The sequence below is a fragment of the Crocuta crocuta genome, unplaced genomic scaffold (assembly GCF_008692635.1).
Source record: "Crocuta crocuta isolate KB4526 unplaced genomic scaffold, BGI_CrCroc_1.0 scaffold16, whole genome shotgun sequence".
Taxonomy (NCBI): Eukaryota; Metazoa; Chordata; class Mammalia; order Carnivora; family Hyaenidae; genus Crocuta; species Crocuta crocuta.
The window spans coordinates 12,235,627-12,245,942 of NW_027531893.1; positions in this window are offsets into that span (position 1 = coordinate 12,235,627).

Sequence of the window (10,316 nt, forward strand, 5' to 3'; positions counted from 1 at the left end):
AGCAGGCTCCAGGCTCAGAGCTGTCGGCATAGAGCCTGACATGGGCCTCAAACTCATGAACAGTGAGATCATGACCTGAGCCAAAGTTGGACACTTAACTGACTGAGGTTACCCAGGTGCTCCATCCCCTTTTTAAGTTTATTTATTTATCTTGAGAGAGAGAGAGAGAGAGAGAACTCACAAACCATGAGATCATGACCTGAGCTGAATTCAGATGCTTAAGTGACTGAGCCACCCAGGCACCCCTAATTTTGACCTCATGGAACCCAGATCTGTAAATTTAGAAAGGTCCTATTCATCACACTTCCCTATTCTGTAAAGCCCATAGAGCCTGAATTCCTGGCCGACATCTCAAGAGATTTATAAGGATTAACTCAATTCCATAGGTAGAATGTTTGAGCTCCTCAGAGAAAAGCACTCCTGGATATGTTGATGAGGAACTCAGAGAGAAAGGCAAATAGTAATGCAATTGACTGATTAGTAGTGGTAATCATACAACAGATAACACCCATTGCCACTCTGTGTGACAGGTACACCTCTAAAGCTTTACTTAACGTCGTCCCCAAGATTCCTGTGAGGTAGATACTCACACAGAAATCACCTGCAGTAAAATTTCAGGGCGCCTGGGTGACAGCTCAGAGCCTGGAGCCTGCTTCCGATTCTGTGTCTCCCTCTCTCTCTCTGCCCCTCCCCTCCAAAAATAAATATTAAAAAAAATTATAAAGTAAAATTTCATTGAAAAAATTACTGAAATTGGGGAATACACTGTGTTGGGAAGGATGTAGAGAAACAGACATCACCATTTCTCCCTGCTACGTGGGTGTATTGGCTCCACCTTCTCGGAAAGCTATTAGGCAATATTTAATCAATCTTTCACACCCTATGACCCACCAGTTGCAGTTCTAGGAATGTATCTTACACATACTCTCACATATAATTACCAAAGATATGTGCATAAGAATATTCAGCATAGCACTGTTTATTATAGTAGACAAGAATCTTTACGCAACCATCAGAATGGCTGAAATAAAAACAAGCCACAATGACAATACCAAATGCTGGTGACTATGTATACATTGGTGGTAGAAAAACAAAGTGGTAGAGTCACTATGGAAATTGTTTTGGCAACTGCTTATGAAGCCAAACATACACTCACCACTCAACTTAGCAATCCACTCCTAGGTGTTTACCCAGGAGAAATAAAAACTTAGGTCTACACAAAAGCCAAGATGAAATAATAGTAGATTTTTTTCAAGTTGTATTTATTTTTATTTGCATTTAACATTCTCCCTCTGTTCTTGGTAGTAAGGATAGGAAGAATACTTTTTTTTACATTTCTATTTATTTTTTAAAATTTACATCCAAGTTAGCGTATAGTGCAACAATGATTTCAGAAGGAGATTCCTTAATGCCCCTCACCCCTTTAGCCCATCCCCCCTCCCACAAGGCCTTCAGTAACTCTGTTCTCCATATTTGAGAGCCTCTTATGTTTTGTCCCCCTCCCTGTTTTTATGTTATTTTTGCTTCCCTTCCCTTATGTTCATCTGTTTTGTATCTTAAAGTCCTCATCTGAGTGAAGTCATAGGATATTTGTCTTTCGCTAATTTCGCTTAGCATAATGCCCTCTAGTTCCATCCACGAATTTGCAAATGGCAAGATTTCATTCTTTTTGATTGTATATATATACTCCATTGTATATATATATATACACCACATCTTCTTTATCCATTCATCTATCGATGGACATTTGGGCTCTTTCATACTACTATTTCAAAGGGACACATGCACCTCAATGTTTATAGCAGCACTATCAACAACAGCCAAAGTATGTAAAGAACCCAAATGTCCATCGATGGATGAATGGATAAAGAATTAATAGTAGATTTTTTCATGACCCTCCCAGCTGGAAATGACCTAATGCCTTCCAACTGGTAAACAGATATAAATTAGCTGTGGTCTATGTCTGAACTATGGAATAATAAATACTCAGTAATAAAAAGTAACCAGCCACTGGTTGACGTAACAACGTAGGTGAATCTCAAATGCAATGGGCTTGGTGAAAGAAACAAGTCTCAAAAAGCTACACCAGGTATGATTCCACTTACAATTTTGGAAGAGGCAAAGCCCCTTTGGAAAAGATACCGAAAGTGGTTGCCAAGGGCTGGGATGCATGAAGGGGACTGTGTATAAAGACACAATAGGATGATTTTTGGAGTCATGGAACTGTTCTATGCCTTGCTTGTGACTATGTGGTTGTGTGCATTTATCAAAATTCATAGAGCCGTACACTTGGAAGAACGAACTTTACTGCATGTACGTCTCAATCAACTTGACTTATTACAAGTTACTGGAAATCCCAGTATCATCAGTAGGGAAACTGGTTCAGTAAATTATAGTCATAAACAAAATACAGCCATTCCAAAGAAGATAGAGTTCTGAACATATACATATGTAATTCTCGGCAAGATGCATAGATAGAAAATTTGAAAAGCACAGTCAGGGGCGCCTGGGTGGCTCAGTTGGTTAAGCACCCGACCTCGGCTCAGGTCATGATCTCACGGTTCATGGGTTAGAACCCCACGTCGGGCTCTGTGCTGACAGCTAGCTCAGAGCCTGGAGTCTGTTTCGGATTCTGTGTCTCCCTCTCTCTCTGACCCTCCCCTGTTCACACTGTCTCTCTCTCTCAGAAAAAAAATTTTTTTTAAATTTTAAAAATAAAAAAATAAAAGCACAGTCCAGTACATAGCACGAGGAATGTAACCAACAGGCTACCTCTGAGAAGCTGTACAAAAGAGTAGAGCAAAAATTTCCTCTTGAGAAGGAAGACTGGATATCTAGGGGGTGATGTTCAGAGAGAGACTTGTGTTTTAAATCATAGACCAATTTTGATTTAAGTGTTGATTTCATTATGTGGATGCGTCACTGTGCATAATCAAGTGTGTGCACCGTCAACCATCAGTGCCGCCTCCTGATTACGTACCTTCACACACTCGATTCTGGAAAATGTAAGGGAATTAATACCTCCTTTGACCAATGGGAACCAGTGGATAATCCATGTCTTGGGTGGACATTTCTGAGACATATTCTAGATAGTTCCTTATGGGATCTCCGTTGGGACCGAGCTCCTGCCCAGGGCGGTAACTATGACCCACCACTGCATTGGCTTCACCTCCTTCAGTTTCCCCACTCTGATTTCCCAGAATTCTTCCCAAAATAAACTATTCGCCAATAAGCCCTTGAGCCAGATTCTGCTTTTTGGGTTAAACCAAGCCAGGACAGTTGCTTTCACATACATGTGAAGTAAATGCAGAGCCCTGGCATGACTGCTCATTACCCCAATCACAAGTTCAGCTTTCTGACCCAGGATCATTGCAACCGATCATCTCAAGTGGAGTAAATGGCATTTATGAGCTTCGCGGAATAAGATGGGAATTCTGTCATTGTGTGTCTATTCGTTTTATCGTTATACGATGTTGTAAGCTGATGTGAGTATATGTAACTGGGATGTACAGAGACCATGCTGAGCAAGGCAGGGTTAGGGGGACCTGAAGGGACCTGAAATGTCTTCATAAGCCACAGAACCTTGTTCTGATCTTTTAATACTACAGGTTCGGTTGTTGGAACATGGGTCCGCTGCCTGCTTCTATCAATGAAATCTTACTAGAACACACGGCCATGCCTGTTTTCGAATGTTTCTAGAGTTTAAGTAACTTCTGAGTAAATGGTAGAGCCAGGGCCGGACCCCAAGTCCACTGACCCCTACTCAGCTATTTTCAGCTACTGCGAAGTGAGAAACCTCTCTCCCCTCAGCCTCCAGCTCCCTTCTTTCCCTCTGTCTATTACTGCTGGGCCTCTGCACACGCCCTCCCCTCAGCCCAGAAACTTCCTCCTCTTCCTCCCTAGTGAATTTCTCCTCATTCTTCAGATCTCACATTATACCTCTGTTCTTTCTAGATCTTCCCTGGCCAGATTACGGTGCTCTTCTTAGATCTATTTTGGGAGATGGGAGGGGCCGAGAAAAGGGAGGGGTTTAGAGAGAAGAGAAGGCTTCCAGGCAGAGGTGCTCCACTCCCATGGTCCCCTCTGAAACCCAGAGTCATGTCCTCTTCTTGAGGGCAGATCAAATCCAGTGCCTGGACCCTGTGGGGGGTATTTAAAGGGCCAGACCCCTCACCCAAGATTGGGACAATTTGTTAGGAATCCCTCAACTTCAGAGCTGCCCGAAGGGGTAGGCTGAGGCCTTTTTTGGAGACTGCGTAGCTGTCCAACTTCCTGTTCCCCTCCTCCATGCCTTCTCCCTAGACGTTGTCCCAATGGCCCTCTCTGCTATAGAGTCAGCTTCCCAGAGAAACTGTGATCCAATCCTAGAGACCAGTAATATCGGTCTAGTGGCCTGTGGTCCCCTGTTTGCTTTACTTCCCCAGGTTCTCCACGGTGACTCATCATTCAGCAATCCCAGAGCAAAGGGCGTTCCCTGCACTGCATCTGGAAGGCAGCAGGAACGTGGAACCGAAGTCATCCTCAGACGGCCCCCAAACTCACCCCCGACCCCCACCATGGCAGCGCTGCCTCCAGATGCAGTGTGGCGATTCTATTTCACACCGGTGCCCACACTGGATCGCTTCGCAGAACAGAAATCTTACCCATCTTGATCATCTCCGGGAGAACAAACATCTGTAGAATGGATGAATGAAGCAACGCAGCTCATCTCACAGACGAAACTGACATTGAGATAAGTAAGTGGCCGGAAGCGAGTAGACTGCATGGTGGGACCAGAATTATACCCCAGGCTTTCTCTACAGCGACCGAGAAAATGCAACCCCTGGAGATTACAGGGTCCACCTTCTGAACTGTGGCGTATACATGGTTCTCACACTGGAATGTTGACATGCGGGAGGTTTTGATGTGGAATTTTTTTTTTTTTTTGCTGGGGTTGGGGCAGGCGGTGGATATTAATGTCAGTCCTTTGGAGGAAGTAAAAAGGATCTGCCAGGTAAAATGAGAATGCCACTTTCAAAAGGCCTTTTTCAGAGGGATGAGCAATACATTTATTCAATGCCTTGTTTACCAAAAGGATTGGGGATTAAGGAATCCTTGAGTAACTCTTGTTGAAATGTGTTTTGTCAGAGGAACCCAGCTAAGCAAAGTTGAGTTGAAATGAGTCAAGTGTCTTCCGGAGATTTAGTCATCTCCCTCCTGGTGGATGATCTCTCTTAGGACCTCCAGCAAGAGGTGGTAGAGAATAGGAAGGAGGGAAAAAATCCATAGATGGAATTTTACAAATTGGAGACAACTACGTTACAGAAACAGTATCTTCTCGTCAGACAAGTCAAGGCAGCTTTTGAAAATATGACATGTCGGGGCGCCTGGGTGGCTCAGTCAGTTAAGCCTCTGACTTCAGGTCAGGTCATGATCTCACGGTTTGTGACTTCAAACCCCGAGATGGGCTATGTGCTGATGGCCCAGAGTCTGGAGCCTGCTTCAGATTCTGTGTTTCCCTCTCTCTCTGCCCCTCCTCCGCTCATGCTCTGTCTCTCTCTTTCAAAAATAAATAAACATTAAAAATTTTTTTTTTAATTTGAAAATATAACATGCCTCCACATCGGCCATTCATGGCCCTCAAGCCTATGGTAACCAAATCCAAACTGCTGATTCAAAGGGATGGGTCTGAATCCCAGGGGAGTTCAAATTCAAATTCAAATCCATTCTTTCTGGATTTATTTAGGGGGAAAATGACTTCTGTCTTTATTTGCGATATCGTTGCGCTGAGCACACTCCAAAAAAAAAAAAAAAAACAAAACCAAAAAACAGGAGCGGCTGTTGTTTTTGAAGAAGCACTCACCCCTGTACTACATACCACGTGAGACATTTTGTGTGCACCACTTAATTTATTCCCAGGAGACAGGTGCTGTGGTTATCCTGATTTAAAGGGGAGACTGAGAAATTAAAGCGACCTGCTCAAGTTCAGACAGCTAGGCAGAGACTCAACCACAGCAACAAACACATTTGATGCCAGGTCCAAGGGCTTCAGTTTCCTTTGCTCAGATGGACAGATTATTTCATATTCCAGCTGGACTAGACAAATCTGTGATGGGTCAGAGATATATACACTGAGGACTTTTGCATGCTGGAAAAGAATGTAGGTCAATGTTGATGCCCTCCGCCAAACCTCCACCAGTTTTCCAAATCTTTGTCCCATTTAGGGCTTCCCTGTCCTCTCTGACGTTATGAGGATATACACACTAAAACCAAAGCAGAGAAGCATCAAGCACTTTGCTGGAGGTCACATAGGGGATTGGTGGCAGAGCCGGCCTTGAACCCAGCCAGGCAAGGTGATCCCCGGGTGGGTTGCCCCTGCGGCGCTGGGTCTTGATGACATCCTTACAAACACATCCTTGGCTCCTTGCAGCTCTGACCTACGTACCTACCTCTGACACCACCGCAGGGTCCTCAGCAGTGGGCGTGAATGCTGGCTAGTTATGTGTGTCTCAAGCGCAAAATCAAAGGAAGGCAGAAAGCGTCTTTGCCAGTTCCTGTCGCAGCTTGGTCAGCTCCTGCCTTGCTCGCTCATCATGCTGAAGACGCTTCTTGTTCCCAAGCAGGATGATAGGCATGTCGGGAAATGCTTGACTTCCAGACTCCATTTTTCTAGGAGTTTTTCTAAACTACTAAGTCTGTCAATGGAGAAATACATCAGTAGAACATGAGTGTCCAGGTAGGACAGGGGCCCCCAGTGATCACAATCTTCCTGCCCAGCTCTGTGCCACAAAGCCCACTCTACCTGCTTTCCATCCACATTGACATCTGCCACAAGGTTCTCAAACTCTGTGGGTACCTCTGCCTCTGGGGACTGGTTCCTACTAAAGACACTGCACAGCACTAACTGGCCAATGAGGAAGGCAGCAATTAGTCAAATATTCAATTACAAACAGATATAGGTATTGTAATAAATACAGAGACAGCAGGGGCCCTGTCCTACCCTGGGGAGGTGGTCAGGAAAGCTTCTATATCAGTATCCATTTTTCTGTAACCACCATCCCCAAACTCAGTGGCTTAAAACAGCAACATTCATTTTTGTCTACAAAGCTGCAATTTGGGCCGAATTTGGCCTGGACAGCCAGTCTGTGCCCCACATGGCATCAGCCAGGGCAGCGTGACTGGGATTGTCGGGTCTACTTTCTTAAGGATACAACTTACATGCCGTAAAATTCACCCTTATCAACTATACAACTCAGTAGTTTTTAGTAGATCCGCCAGGTTGTGCCACCAAAATCACGATCTGATTCCAGGACATTTTTATTTCCCTAAAAAGGAATCTTAGCCCTCATTAAAAGTCACCCCGCATGCTTCCCTCTCCCCAGCTCCTAGCAATGCCTACTCTACCTTCTGTCCCTATAGACGCTGACATTCTGGGCATTTCATATAAATAGAAACATACAACGTGTGGTCTCTTATGTCTGGCATCTGTCACTTGATGTCAGGATTCTAGAGGATCCCCTTTTCAGATGGCTGGCTGGCAGGCAAGTCAGTGCCCGCTATCAACTGGCTCTCAGCCAGGGATATGGACCAGGAATCCCAGCACCCCAGCGTGGGGGCCCTTCCACGGCTACTTGGGCAGAGGTATGGCATGGCCCCTGGGTTCTGAGAGTGAGCATCCCAAGACAATCAAACAAAAGCTTTCACCTTTAATGAAAGTCACATGATGTCACTCCTTCCAGAGTCACATAATGGCACTTCGATGGTCGCTTCAAGCTCAGCTGGATTCAGGGCAAGGGAACACAGACCACACGTCTCAATGGGGAGGGTGTCAGAGCCACCTTGTAAGAATAGTGTGTGCTATGGGAGTTACAGTTGTTTATATAAACCTGCTACAGCTTCCCTGGTGAAGTGATATTTGAGCTGAGAGCTAACGGATAAGTAGGTGTCAGCGAAGCACAGGGGTGGAAGTGCATGCCAGAAACATGAAACAGCATGTGGCAAGGCCCTGAGGTGAAACAGGGAGTACATGTGAGGAAGTGAAAGCGGGCTCAAGTGATAAGGTTGGAGAGACAGTGAATTTGAAAGGGCAGATTGCACACGGCTTTGTCCATCATGTGCTTTAACCATCTGTTGGGTCCGCTCAGCTTCCACTGTCCACTCTTCCAGAATGGACAGCACCCTAGACTTCCACTGGGGAGCTACTAACTCCCCCCTCAAGTGGGAGTTGTGAGAGTGGACATAAGACCAGGTTCTAGTCACTTAGCACATTCCTCACACTCCCACCAGCCGCAGTGACTGGTTCAGGAATGGACATGTGACCCAAGCAGGGCCAATGAGATTCGAACCCAAGACATCAGCAGGAGCTACTGGACAAAGGCATAAGTCTTTCTTTGGGGGTTACTAGAACTACAGCTGAAGGTTCTGGGTGTCCTTTTTGTGAGTGAGGAGAACCTGACTGACAATGTCACCAACAAAGAGAAAGCCAGAACCAAGTGATAGAGACTGCTGAGCTCCTGGACGGTGATTGAAGCCAAATTTGCTTCTGGACATTTTAGATACAGGAGTCAATAAATTTTGGTTTAAGTTGATGGGTTAGACTTAAAAAGATGTTTTTAACGTTTATTTATTTTTGAGAGAGAGAAAGAGAGAGAGCGTGAGCAGGGAAGGGGCAGAGAGAGAGGGAGACACAGAATCCTAAGCAGGATCTAGGCTCTGAGCTCTCAGCACAGCGCCTCTCACTGGGCTTGAACCCATGAACCACAAGACCATGACCTGAGCCGAAGTCAGACATTCAACCGACTGAGCCATTCAGGGGCCCTTGATTAGACTTTTCATGCAAATAAAATCTGTTTATTGGTAAGAAAAATTAATATTAAACATAACTGGAAGTACAGATGCTTGGAAAGTTTAAAAGCTGACTCATGCCTATATGTCCCTGGCTGCCTTTCTTTATATTCCCGTGGATTTCTCCAGGGCTGCTGTGGGTATACATGGCGGCCATAAGCAGATTCTGGAAGGACCCTTCTGGGCAAACAACTTTTTTAAAAAATCATCTTCCTGGAGAGGATCCAACACATACCAGGAAGAACACAGGCTGAAAACCTCAGCCCCAACTACCTCCTGGGAGGGGAGCATTTATTCAGGGCACAGTGCAAAACTGCATGCCAGTGACATTCTCACAGATGGACACAATTTTCTGATGGTTGGTGAGGTTACCCAAGCTGTTTCAAAGATCACATTCAGGCACCACGAGGGTGAGAGGAGAAAAGAACAGCCTATAGGATCTCTCCCAGAGATCCAAGGACTTCCCCAGAAACACTTAGCAAAACCCTCCTCATATTGGGTCTCCTTTCTATTCACTCCTTAACTTATTGAGGTGAAATTAACATAACATAAAAATCACCATTTTAAAGGATACAATTCAGCAGCTTTTAACACACTCACCATGTTGCACTACCATCACCAGTATTTATGCCAGAGCATTTTTTCATCACCCCAAGCGCAAACCCCTTCCCCATGGAGCAGACTCCCCCCACTCCCCGCTTCCCCACTCCCACCCCTTGCCAACAACTAGCCTCCTTTCAGTCTCTGTGGATTTGCTTTTTCTGGTTGTTTCACATAAATAGATTCATAGACTTTTGAGGTCTATGTGGCCTTTGAGGTCTGGGTTCTTTCACCCAGCACGTTTCCAACGTTCATTCACATTGTGGCTCGTATGGGTACTTCGCTCCCTTTTGTGGCTGAATATGATTCCATTGCATGGAGAGACTGTTGACTGTTGATCCAGTCAACAATCGTTGGAAATTTAGGTTGTTTCCACTTTGGGACTGTTATGACTAAAGAGGCTGGGAACATTCATGTACAGGTTAATGTTTGAACACTTGTTTTCCATTCTGAGATGTATACCTAGGCGTGGAAGGGCCAGATCATCTGGTGATCCTCTCTTTTGGCACTTTCCTGGTAAACAATGATGAGCCTCTTGGAGTGTGCTTGTTGGCCATCTGAGTATATTCTTTGAAGAAATGTCTTTTCAAACTGTTGGTCCATATTTTTTTTAATAAGTAAAGTTTATTTACTTATTTTGAGAGAGAGAGACAGAGGAGGTGGGGGGGGGAGAGAGAGAGAGAGAGAGAGAGAGAGAGAGAGAGAGAGAATCCCAGGCAGGCTCTACACTGTCAGCATGGAACCTGATGCAGGTCTCGAACCTGTGAAACCATGAGATCATGACTTGAGCTGAAACCAAGAGTCGGATGCTTAACCGACTGAGCCACCCAGGCGTCCCAACCCTTGATCCATTTTTAAATGGAATTATTTGTTTTCCTTTTCTTGGGTTGTAA